This window comes from Phyllobates terribilis, unplaced genomic scaffold, assembly GCF_046119375.1.
Source record: "Phyllobates terribilis strain yellow unplaced genomic scaffold, ASM4611937v1 Scaffold_26__1_contigs__length_17865784, whole genome shotgun sequence".
NCBI classification, from domain to species: domain Eukaryota; kingdom Metazoa; phylum Chordata; class Amphibia; order Anura; family Dendrobatidae; genus Phyllobates; species Phyllobates terribilis.
The window spans coordinates 15289951-15305025 of record NW_027362786.1 but is presented as its reverse complement, the minus strand read 5'-3'; positions in this window follow the sequence as shown (position 1 = coordinate 15305025).

Below are 15075 nucleotides of genomic sequence, written 5' to 3'. Positions count from 1 at the left end.
CATACATTCTAGCATCTCTCACCTACCAGGAGCCCATATATTCTAGCATCTGCCACCTACCAGGAGCCCATACATTCTAGCATCTATTCCCTACCAGGAGCCCATACATTCTAGCATCTACCACCTACCAGGAGCACATACATTCAAGCATGTATTTCCCACCAGGAGCCCATACACTCTAGTATCTACCACCTACCAGGTGCCCATACATTCTAGAATCTATTCCCTACCAGGAGCCCATACGTTCTAGCATCTACCACCTACCAGGAGCCCAAACTTTCAAGCATCTACCACCTACCAGGAGCCCATACATTCTAGCATCTATCCCCTACCAGGAGCCCATACATTCTAGCATCTACCACCTACCAGGAGCCCATACATTCTATCATCTACCACCTACCAGGAACCCATACATTCTAGCATCTATTCCCTACCAGGAGCCCGTAAATTCTAGCATCTACAACCTACCAGTAGCCCATACATTCTGGCATCAATCCTTAACCAGGTGCCCATACATTCTAGCATCTACCACCGACCAGGAGCCCATACATTCTAGCATCTACCACCTACCAGGAGCCCATACATTCTAGTATCTACCACCTACCGGGATCCCATACATTCTAGCATCTACCACCTACCAGGAGCCCATTCATTCTAGTATCTACCACCTACCAGGAGCCCATACATTCTAGCATCTACCACACTTCCAGGAGCCAATACATTCTAGCATCAATCCTTTACCAGGTGCCCATACATACTAGCATCTACCACCGACCAGGAGCCCATACTTTATAGCATCTACCACCAACCAGGAGCCCATACATTCTAGCATCTACCACCTACCAAGAACACATACATTCTAGCATCTATTCCCCACCAGGAGCCCATACATTCTAGTATCTACCACCTACCAGGAGCCCATACATTCTAGCATCTACCACCTACCAGGAGCCCATACATTCTAGCATCTATTCCCCACCAGGAGCCCATACATTCTAGTATCTACCACCTACCAGGAGCCCATACATTCTAGCATCTCTCACCTACCAGGAGCCCATATATTCTAGCATCTACCACCTACCAGGAGCCCATACATGCTAGCATCTATTCCCTACCAGGAGCCCATACATTCTATCATCTACCACCTACCAGGAGCACATACATTCAAGCATCTATTTCCCACCAGGAGCCCATACACTCTAGTATCTACCACCTACCAGGAGCCCATACATTCTAGAATCTATTCCCTACCAGGAGCCCATACATTCTAGCATCTACCACCTACCAGGAGCCCAAACTTTCAAGCATCTACCACCTACCAGGAGCCCATACATTCTAGCATCTATCCCCTACCAGGAGCCCATACATTCTAGCATCTACCACCTACCAGGAGCCCATACATTCTATCATCTACCACCTACCAGGAGCCCATACATTCTAGCATCTATTCCCTACCAGGAGAGCGTAAATTCTATCATCTACAACCTTACCAGTAGCCCATACATTCTAGCATCTACCACCTACCAGGAGCCCATACAATCTAGCATCTACCACCTACCAGGAGCCCATACAATCTAGCATCTACCACCTACCAGGAGCCCATACATTCTAGCATCTACCACCTACCAGGAGCCCATACATTCTAGCATCTATTCCCTACAAGGAGCCCATACATTCTAGCATCTACCACCTACCAGCCCATACATTCTAGCATCTACCACCTACCAGGAGCCCATACATTCTAGCATCTACCACCTACCAGGAGCCCATTCATTCTAGCATCTATCATCTACCAGGAGCCAATATTTTCTAGCATCTAACACCTACCACAAGCCCATACATTCTAGCATCTACCACCTACCAGGAGCCCATACTTTCTAGCATCTACCACCTACCGGGAGCCCATGCATTCTAGCCCTACCACCTACCTGGAGCCCATACATTCTAGCATCTACCACCTACCAGGAGCCCATACTTTCTAGTATCTACCACCAACCAGGAGCCCATACATTCTTGCATCTACCACCTACCAGGAGCCCATACATTCTTGCATCTACCACCTACCAGGAGCCCATACATTCTAGCATCTATCCCCTATGAGGAGCCCATACATTCTAGCATCTACCAACTTACCAGGAGCCCATACATTCTAGAATCTATCCCCTACCAGCAGCCCATACATTCTAGAATCTACCACCTACCAGTAGCACATATATTCTAGCACCTACCACACTACCAGAAGCCCATACATTCTAGCATCAATCCTTTACCAGGTGCCCATACATTCTAGCATCTACCACTTACCAGGAGCCCATACATTCTAGCATCTACCACCTACCAGGAGCCCACACATTCTAGCATCTACCACCTTCCAGGAGCCCATACATTCTAGAATCTACCTCCTACCAGGAGCCCAAACATTCAAGCATCTACCACCTACTAGGAGCCCATACATTCTAGCATCTACCACCAACCAGGAGCCCATACATTCTAGCATCTACCACCTAACAGGAGCCCATACATTCTAGCATCTATTCCCTACCAGAAGCCCATACATTCTAGCATCTATTCCCCACAAGGCGCCCATATATTCTAGTATCTACCACCTACCAGGATCCCATACATTCTAGTATCTACCATCTACCAGGAGCCCATACATTCCAGAATCTACAACCTACCAGGAGCACATACATTCTAGCATCTATTCCCCACTAGGAGCCCATACATTCTAGTATCTACCACCTACTAGGAGCCCATACATTCTAGTATCTACCAACTACCAGGAGCCCATACATTCTAGCATCTACCACCTACCTGGAGCCCATACATTCTAGCATCTATTCCCTACCAGGAGCCCATACATTCTAGCATCTACCACCTACCAGGAGCCCAAATAATCAATCATCTACCACCAACCAGGAGCCCATACATTCTACCATCTACCACCTACAAGTAGCCCATACATTATAGCATCTATCCCCTACCAGGAGACCATACATTCTAGCATCTATCCCCTACCAGGAGCCCATACATTCTAGCATCTACCACCTACCAGGAGCCCATACATTCTAGCATCTAACACCTACCAGGAGCCCATACATTCTATCATCTAACACCTACCAGGAGCCCATACATTCTAGCATCTACCACCTAGCAGGAGCCCATACATTCTAGCAATTACCACCTACCAGGAGCCCATACATTCTAGCATCTATTCCCCACCAGGAGCCCATACAATCTAGAATCTACCACCTACCAGGATCCCATACATTCTAGCATCTATTCCCTACCAGGAGCCCATACATTCTAGCATCTATTCCCTACCAGGAGCTCATACATTCTAGCAGCTATCACCTACCAGGAACCCATACATTCAAGCATCTACCACCTACCAGGAGCCCACACATTCTAGCATCTACCACCTACCAGGAGCCCATACATTCAAGCATCTACCACCTACCAGGAGCTTATACATTCAAGCATCTATCACCTACCAGGAGCCCATACATTCTAGCATCTGCCACCTACCAGGAGCCCATGCATTCTAGCATCTATCACCTACCAGGAGCCAATACATTCTAGCATCTATCCCTTACCTGTTGCCCATACATTCCAGCATCTATTCCCTACCAGGAGCCCATACATTCTAGCATCTACCACCAGCAGGATCCCATACATTCTATCATCTGTTCCCTACAGCGAGCTCATACATTCTAGCATCTACCCCCTACCAGGAGCCAATACATTCAAGCATCTACCACCTACCAGGAGCCCATACATTCTAGAATCTACCACATACCAGGAGCCCATACATTGTAGCATCTACCACCTACCAGGAGCCCATACATTCTAGCATCTACCACCTACCAAGTGCCCATGTATTCTAGCATCTACCACCTACAAGGAGCCCTTACATTCTAGCATCTATCCCTTACCAGGAGCCCATACATTCCAGCATCTATTCCCTACCAGGAGCCCATACATTCTAGCATCTACCACCTACCTGGATCCCATACATTCTAGCATCTGTTCCCTACCAGGAGCTCATACATTCTAGCATCTAGCGCCTACCAGGAGCCCATACATTCTATCATCTAAATCCTACCAGGAGCCCATACATTCTAGCATCTATTCCCTACCAGGAACCCATACATTCTAGCATCTACCCCCTACCACAAGCCCATACATTCTAGCATCTACCACCTACCAGGAGCCCATACATTCTAGCATCTATTCCCTACCAGAAACCCATACATTCTAGCATCTACCACCTACCAGGAGCCCATACGTTCTAGCATCTATTTCCTACCAGGAGCCCATACATTCTATCATCTATAACCTACGAGGAGCCCATACATTCTAGCATCTACCCCCTACCAGAAACCCATACATTCTAGAAACTTCCCCCTGCCAGGAGACAGTAAATTCTAGCATCTACCCCCTACCAGGAGCCCATACATTCTAGCATATTTCCCCTACCAGGAGCCCATACATTCTGGCATCTACCCCCTACCAGGAGCCCATACATTCTAGCATCTACTCCCTACCAGGAGCCCAAACATTCTAGCATCTACCCCTACCAGGAACTCATACATTCTTTGCATCTACCCCAACCAGGAGCCCATACATTCTAGCATCTACCCACTACCAGGAGCCCATACATTCTAGCATCTACCCACTGCCAGGAGCCACTACATTCTAGCATCTACCACCTACCAAGAGCCCATACATTCTAGCATCTACCACCTACCAGGAGCCCATATATTCTACAATCTATCACCTACCAGGAGCCCATATATTCTAGCATCTACCACCTACCAGGAGCCCATACATTCTAGCATCTATTCCCTACCAGGAGCCCATACATTCTAGCATCTACCACCTACCAGGAGCACATACATTCTAGCATTTATTCCCCACCAGGAGCCCATAAACTCTAGTATCTACCACCTACCAGGAGCCCATACATTCTAGCATCTATTCCCTACCAGGAGCCCATACATTCTAGCATCTACCACCTACCAGGAGCCCAAACTTTCAAGCATCTACCACCTACCAGGAGCCCATACATTCGACCATCTACCACCTGCCAGGAGCCCATACATTCTAGCATCTATCCCTTACCAGGAGACCATGCATTCTAGCATCTAACACCAGCCTGGAGCCCATACATTCAAGCATCTACAACCTACCAGTAGCCCATACATTCTTGCATCTACCACCTACCAGGAGCCCATACATTCTAGTATCTACCACCTACCTGGAGCCCATACATTCTAGCGTCTACCACCTACCAGGAGCCTATACATTCTAGCATCTACTACCTACCAGGAGCCCATACATTCTAGCATCTACCACCTACCAGTAGCACATATATTCTAGCACCTACCACACTACCAGAAGCCCATACATTCTAGCATCAATCCTTTACCAGGTGCCCATACATTCTAGCATCTACCACTTACCAGGAGCCCATACATTCTAGCATCTACCACCTACCAGGAGCCCACACATTCTAGCATCTACCACCTACCGGGAGCCCATACATTCTAGCATCTGCCACACTACCAGGAGCCCATACATTCTAGCATCTATTCCCTTCCAGGAGCCCATACATTCTAGCATCTACCACCTACCAGGAGCCCATACATTCTAGCATCTATTCCCTACCAGGAGCCCATACATTCTAGCATCTATTCCCTTCCAGGAGCCCATACATTCTAGCATCTACCAACTACCAGGAGCCCATACATTCTAGCATCTACAATCTACCAGGAGCCCATACATTCTAGCATCTACCACCTACCAGGAGCCCATACATTCTAGCATCTACCACCTACCAGGAGCCCATACATTCTAGCATCTACCACCTTCCAGGAGCCCATACAATCTAGCATCTATTCCCTACCAGGAGCCAATACATTCTAGCATCTACCACCTACCAATAACACATACATTCTAGCATCTATTCCCCACCAGGAGCCCAGACATTCTAGTATCTACCACCTACCAGGAGCCCATACATTCTAGCATTTGCCACCTACCAGGAGCCCATACATTCTAGCATCTATTCCCCACCAGGAGCCCATACATTCTAGTATCTACCAGGTACCAGGAGCACATACATTCTAGCATCTTCCCCCTACCAGGAGCCAATACATTCAATCATCTTCCCCCTAACAGGAGCCCATACATTCTGGCATCTACCCCCTACCAGGAGCCCATACATTCTAGCATCTACTCCCTACCAGGAGCCCAAACATTCTAGCATCTACCCCTACTAGGAACTCATACATTCTTTGCATCTACCCTAACCAGGAGCCCATACATTCTAGCATCTACCCCCTACCAGGAGCCCATACATTCTAGCATCTACCCACTACCAGGAGCCAATACATTCTAGCATCTACCACCTACCAAGAGCCCATACATTCTAGCATCTACCACCTACCAGGAGCCCATATATTCTACCACCTACCACCTGCCAGGAGCCCATACATTCTAGCATCTATCCCTTACCAGGAGCCCATGCATTCTAGCATCTACCACCTGCCTAGAGCCCATACATTCAAGCATCTACCACCTACCAGGACCCCATACATTCTAGCATCTACCACCTACCAGGAGCCCATACATTCTAGCATCTACCACCTACCAGGAGCCCATACATTCTAGCATCTACCACCTACCAGGAGCCCATACATTCTAGCATCTATCCCCTACCAGGAGCCCAGACATTCTAGCATCTACCACCTACCAGGAGCCCATACATTATAGCATCTATCACCTACCAGTAGCCCATATATTCTAGCATCTACCACCTACCAGGAGCCCATACATTCTAGCGTCTATTCCCTTCCAGAAGCCCATACATTCTAGCATCTACCACCTATCAGGAGCACAAACATTCAAGCATCTATTTCCCACCAGGAGCCCATACACTCTAGTATCTACCACCTACCAGGAGCCCATACATTCTAGCATATATTCCCTACCAGGAGCCCATACATTCTAGCATCTACCACCTACCAGGAGCCCAAAATTTCAAGAATCTACCACCTACCAGGAGCCCATACATTCTATCATCTATCCCCTACCAGGAGCCCATACATTCTAGCATCTACAACCTACCAGGAGCCCATACATTCTAGCATCTACCACCTACCAGGAGCCCATACATTCTAGTATATATTCCCTACCAGGAGCCCATACATTCTAGCATCTATTCCCGACCAGGAGCTCATACATTCTAGCATCTACCACCTACCAGGAGCCCATACATTCTAGCATCTATTCCCTACCAGGAACCCATACATTCTAGCATCTATCCCCTACCAGGAGCCCATACATTCTAGCATCTATCCCCTACCAGGAGCCCATACATTCTAGCATCTACCAACTACCAGGAGCCCATACATTCTAGCATCTACCACCTACCAGGAGCCCATACATTCTAGCATCTATTCTCTACCAGGAGCCCATACATTCTAGCATCTACCACCTACCAGGAGCCCATACATTCTAGCATCTACAACCTACCAGGAGCCCATACATTGTAGCATCTACTACCTACCAGGAACCCATACATTCTAGCATCTATTCCCTACCAGGAGGCCATACATTCTAGCATCTACCACCAACCAGGAGCTCATACATTCTAGCATCTACCACCTACCAGGAGCCCATACATTCTAGCATCTATTCCCTACCAGGAACCCATACATTCTAGCATCTATCCCCTACCAGGAGCCCATACATTCTAGCATCTATCCCCTACCAGGAGCCCATACATTCTAGCATCTACCAACTACCAGGAGCCCATACATTCTAGCATCTACCACCTACCAGGAGCCCATACATTCTAGCATCTATTCTCTACCAGGAGCCCATACATTCTAGCATCTACCACCTACCAGGAGCCCATACATTCTAGCATCTACAACCTACCAGGAGCCCATACATTGTAGCATCTACTACCTACCAGGAACCCATACATTCTAGCATCTATTCCCTACCAGGAGGCCATACATTCTAGCATCTACCACCAACCAGGAGCCCATACATTCTAGCATCTATTCCCTACCAGGAGCTCATACTTTCTAGCATGTACCACCTACCAGGAGCCCATATATTCTAGCATCTACCACCTACCAGGAGCCCATACATTCTAGAATCTACTACCTACCAGGAGCGCATACATTCTAGCATCTACCACCTACCAGGAGCCCATACAATCTAGCATCTAGCCCCTATCAGGAGCCCATACAGTCTAGCATCTATCCCCTTACCTGGAGCCCATACATTCTAGCATCTACCACCTACCAGGAGCCCATACATTCTAGCATCTACCACCTACCAGGACCCCATACATTCTAGCATCTACTACCTACCAGGTGCCCATACATTCTAGCATCTATTCCCCACCAGGAGCCAATACATTCTAGCATCTACCACCTACCAGGAGCCCATACATTCTACCATCTACCACCTACCAGGAGCCCATACATTCTAGCATCTATTCCTACCAGGAGCCCATACATTCTAGCATCTACCACCTACCAGGAGGCCATACATTCTAGCATCTATTCCCTACCAGGAGCCCATACAATCTAGCATCTACCACCGACCAGGAGCCCATACATTCTACCATCTACCATCTATCAGGAGCCCATACATTCTACCATCTACCTCCTACCAGGAGCCCATACATTCTAGCATCTATTCCCTACCAGGAGCCAATACACTCTAGCATCTACCACCTACCAGGAACCCATACATTCTAGAGTCTACCACCTACCAGGAGCCCATACATTCTAGCATCTATTCCCTACCAGGAGCCCATACATTCTAGCATCTACCACCTACCAGGAGCCCATACATTCTAGCATCTACCACGTACCAGGAGCCCATACATTCTATCATCTCTTTCCTACCAGGAGCCCATACATTCAAGCATCTACCATCTACCAGGAGCCCATACATTCTACCACCTACCATCTACCAGGAGCCCATACATTCTACCATCAACCACCTACCAGGAGCCCATACATTCTAGCATCTATCCCCTACCAGGAGCCCACACATTCTAGCATCTACCACCTACCAGGAGCCCATACATTCTAGCATCTATCCCCTACCAGGAGCCCATACATTCTGCCATCTATCACCTACCAGGAGCACATATATTCTAGCATCTATCCCCTACTAGTAGCCCATACACTCTAGCATCTACCACCTAACAGGAGCCCATACATTCTAGCATCTATCCCCAACAGGAGCTCATAGATTCTACCATCTACCACCTATCAGGAGCCCATACATTCTAGCATCTACCACCTACCAGGAGCCAATACACTCCAGCATCTACCACCTACCAGGAACCCATACATTCTAGCGTCTACCACCTACCAGGAGCCCATACATTCTAGCATCTATTCCCTACCAGGAGTCCATACATTCTAGCATCTACCACCTACCAGGAGCCCATACATTCTAGCATCTACCACGTACCAGGAGCCCATACCTTCTATCATCTCTTTCCTACCAGGAGCCCATACATTCAAGCATCTACCACCTACCAGGAGCCCATACATTCTACCACCTACCATCTACCAGGAGCCCATACATTCTACCATCAACCACCTACCAGGAGCCCATACATTCTAGCATCTATCCCCTACCAGGAGCCCACACATTCTAGCATCTACAACCTACCAGGAGCCCATACATTCTAGCATCTATCCCCTACCAGGAGCCCATACATTCTGCCATCTATCACCTACCAGGAGCCCATATATTCTAGCATCTATCCCCTACTAGTAGCCCATACTCTCTAGCATCTACCACCTAACAGGAGCCCATACATTCTAGCATCTATCCCCAACAGGAGCTCATAGATTCTACCATCTACCACCTATCAGGAGCCCATACATTCTAGCATCTACCACCTACCAGGAGCCCATACATTCTAGCATCTACCACCTACCGGAAGCCCATACATTCTAGCATCTACCACCTACCAGGAGCCCATACATTCTAGCATCTACTACCTACCAGGATCCCATACATTCTCTCATCTACCACCTACCAGCAGCCCATACATTCTAGCATCTATTCCCTACCAGGAGCCCATACATTCTAGCATTTACCACCTACCGGGAGCTCATACATTCTAGCATCTACCACCTACCAGGAGCCAATACATTCTAGCATCTACCACCTATCAGGAGCCCATACATTCTAGCATTTACCACCTACCAGGAGCTCATACATTCTAGAATCTACCACCTACCAGGAGCTCATACATTCTAGCATCTACGACCTACCAGGAGCCCATACATTCTAGCATCTACCACCTACCATGAGCCCATACATTCCAGAATCTACCACGTACCAGGAGCCCAAACATTCTAGCATCTACCACCTACCAGGAGCCCATACATTCTACTATCTACAACCTACCAGGAGCTCATACATTCTAGCATCTACCACCTACCAGGAGAGCATACATTCTAGCATCTACCACCTACCAGGAGCCCATACAATCTAGCATATATTCCCTACCAGGAGGCCATACATTCTAGCATCTACCCCCTACCAGAAGCCCATACATTCTAGCATCTACCACCTACCAGGAGCCCATATATTCTAGCATCTATTCCCTACCAGGAGCCCATTCATTCTAGCATCTACTACCTATCAAGAGCCCATACATTCTAGCATCTATTCCCTACCAGGAGCCCATACATTCTTGCATCTACCACCCACCAGGAGTCCATACATTCTACCATCTACCATCTACCAGGAGCCCAAACATTCTATCATCTACCACCTACCAGGAGCCCATACATTCTAGCATTTACCACCTACCAAGAGCCCATACATTCTAGCATCTATCCCCTACCAGGAGCCCATACATGCTATCATCTATCCCCTACCAGGAGCCCATAGATTGTAGCATCTACCCCCTACCAGAAGCCCATACATTCTAGCATCTACCATTTACCAGGAGCCCATACATTCTAGCATCTACCACCTACGAGGAGCCCATACATTCTAGCATCTACCACCTACCAGGAGCCCATATATTCTATCATCTACCACCTACCAGGAGCCCATACATTCTAGCATCTACCACCTACCATGAGCCCATACATTCCAGCATCTACCACCTACCAGGAGCCCAAACATTCTAGCATCTACCACCTACCAGGAGCCCATACATTCTAGCATCTACCACTTACCAGGAACCCATACATTCTAGCATCTATTCCCTACCAGGAGCACATACATTCTAGCATCTATTCCCTACCAGGAGCCAAAACATTTTAGCATCTACCACCTACCAAGATACCATACATTCTAGCATCTATCACCTACCAGGAGCCCATACATTCTAGCTTCTACCACCTACCAGGAGCCCATAAATTCTACCATCTACCACCTACCAGGAGCCCATACATTCTAGCATCTACCACTCACCAGGAGCCCATAAATTCTAGCATGTATGCCCAACGAGGAGCCAATACATTCTAGCATCTAACCCCTTCCAGGAGCCCATACACTCTAGCATCTGCCACCTACCAGGAGCCCATACATTCTAGCATCTATCCTCCTACCAGGAGCCCATACATTCTAGCATCTATTCCCTACCAGGAGCCAATACATACTAGCATCTACCACCTACCAGGAGCCCATACATTCTAGCATCTACCACCTACCAGGAGCCCATGAATTCTAGCATCTACCACCTACCAGGAGCCCATACATTCTAGCATCTACCACCTACCAGGAGCTCATACATTCTAGCATCTACCACCTACCAGGAGCCCATGAATTCTAGCATCTACCAACTACCAGGAGCCCATACATTCTAGCATCTACCACCTACCAGGAGCCCATATTTTCTATCATCTACCACCTACCAGGAGCCCATACATTCTAGCATCTACCACCTACCATGAGCCCATACATTCCAGCATCTACCACCTACCAGGAGCCCAAACATTCTAGCATCTGCCACCTACCAGGAGCCCATACATTCTACCATCTACCACCTACCAGGAGCCCATACATTCTAGCATCTACCACCGACCAGGAGCCCATACATTCTAGCATATACCACCTACCAGGAGCCCATACATTCTAGCATATATCCCCTACCAGGAGGCCATACATTCTAGCATCTACCCCCTACCAGAAGCCCATACATTCTAGCATCTACCACCTACCAGGAGCCCATATATTGTAGCATCTATTCCCTACCAGGAGCCCATACATTCTAGCATCTACCACCTACCAAGAGCCCATACATTCTAGCATCTACCACTTACCAGGAACCCATACATTCTAGCATCTATTCCCTACCAGGAGCACATACATTCTAGCATCTATTCCCTACCAGGAGCCAAAACATTTTAGCATCTACCACCTACCAAGATACCATACATTCTAGCATCTATCATCTACCAGGAGCCCATACATTCTAGCTTCTACCACCTACCAGGAGCCCATACATTCTACCATCTACCAACTACCAGGAGCCCATACATTCTAGCATCTACCACTCACCAGGAGCCCATAAATTCTAGCATGTATGCCCAACGAGGAGCCCATACATTCTAGCATCTAACCCCTACCAGGAGCCCATACATTATAGCATCTACCACCTACCAGGAGCACATACATTCTAGCATCTACCACCTACCAGGAGCCCATACATTCTAGCATCTATCCTCCTACCAGGAGCCCATACATTCTAGCATCTATTCCCTACCAGTAGCCAATACATACTAGCATCTACCACCTACCAGGAGCCCATACATTCTAGCATCTACCACCTAACAGGAGCCCATGAATTCTAGCATCTACCACCTACCAGGAGCCCATACATTCTAGCATCTACCACCTACCAGGAGCCCATGAATTCTAGCCTCTACCAACTACCAGGAGCCCATACATTCTAGCATCTATTCCCTACAATGAGCCCATACATTCTATCATCTATCCCCTATCAGTAGCCCATACATTCTAGCATCTGCCCCCTACCAGAAGCCCATACATTCTAGCATCTACCACCTACGAGGAGCCCACACATAATAGCATCTAATCCCTACCAGGAGCCCATACATTCTAGCATCTACCACCTACCAGGAGATCATACATTCTAGTATCTACAACCTAACAGGACATGATATACATTCTAGCATCTATTCACTTCCAGGAGCCCATACATTCTAGCATCTAACACCTACCAGGAGACCATACATTCTAGCATTTACCACCTACCAGGATCCCATACATTCTAGCATCTACCACCTACCAGGAGCCCATACATTCTAGCATCTACCACCTACCAGGAGCCCATACATTATAGCAACTACAAACTACCCAGAGCCCATACATTCTAGCATCTATTCCCTACCAGGAGCCCATACATTGTAGCATCTACCACCTACCAGGAGCCCATATATTCTAGCATCTACCACCTACCAGGAGAATATACATTCTAGCATCTATTACCTACCAGGAGCCCACACATTCTAGCATCTACCACCTACCAGGAGCCCATACATTCTAGCAACTACCACCTACTAGGAGCCCATACATTCTAGCATCTATTCCCGACCAGGAGCCCATACATTCTAGTATATACCACCTAGCAGGAGCCCAAACATTCTAGCATCTACCACCTACCAAGAGCCCATACGTTCTAGCTTATATTCCCTACCAGGAGCCCATACATTCTAGCATCTAGCACCTACCTATAGCCCGTACATTCTAGCTTCTACCACCTACCAGGAGCCCATACATTCTAGCATCTATTCCCTACCAGGAGTCCATACATTCTAGCATCTATCCTCTACCAGGAAACCATACATTCTAGCTTCTACCCCCTACCTGAAGTCCATACATTCTAGCATCTACCACCAACCAGGAGCCCATACATTCTAGCATCTATTCCCTACCAGGAGCCCATACATTCTAGCATCTACCACCTACCAGGAGCACATACATTCTAGCATCTACCACCTAACAGGAGCCCATACATTCTAGGATCTATTCTCTACCAGGGGCCCATACATTCTAGCATCTATTCCCTACCAGGAGCCCAAACAATCTAGCATCTACCACCTACCAGGAGCCCATACATTCTAGCATCTACCACCTACCAGGAGCCCATACATTCTAGCATCTACCACCTACCAGGAGCCCATACATTCTAGCATCTATTACCTACCAGGAGCCCATACATTCTAGCATCTACCACCTACCAGGAGCCCATACATTCTAGCATCTATTCCCTACCAGGAGCCCATACATTCTAGCATCTACCACCTACCAGGAGCCCATACATTCTAGCATCTACCACCTACCTGGAGCCCATACATTCTATCATCTCTTCCCTACCAGGAGCCCATACATTCTAGCATCTACCACCTACCAGGAGCCCATACATTCTAGCATCTACCACCTACCAGGAGCCCATACATTCTACCACCTACCACCTACCAGGAGCCCATACATTCTACCATCTACCACCGACCAGGAGCCCATACATTCTAGCATCTATCCCCTACCAGGAGCCCATACATTCTAGCATCTACCACCTACCAGGAGCCCATACATTCTAGCATCTCTCCCCTACTAGGAGCCCATACTCTCTAGCATCTACCACCTAGCAGGAGCCCATACATTCTAGCATTTATCCCCAGAAGGAGCCCATAGATACTACCATCTACCACCTATCAGGAGCCCATACATTCTAGCATCTACCATCTACCAGGAAACCATACATTCTAGCATCTACCACCTACCGGGAGCCCATACATTCTAGCATCTACCACCTACCAGGAGCCCATACATTCTAGCATCAATTCCCTACCAGGAGCCCATACATTCTAGCATTTACTACCTACCAGGAGCCCATACATTCTAGCATCTACCACCTACCAGGAGCCCATACATCTAGCATCTATTCCCTACCAGGATCCCATATATTCTAGCATCTACCACCTACCAGGAGCCCATACATTCTAGCTTCTATTCCCTACGTGGACCCCGTACATTCTAGCA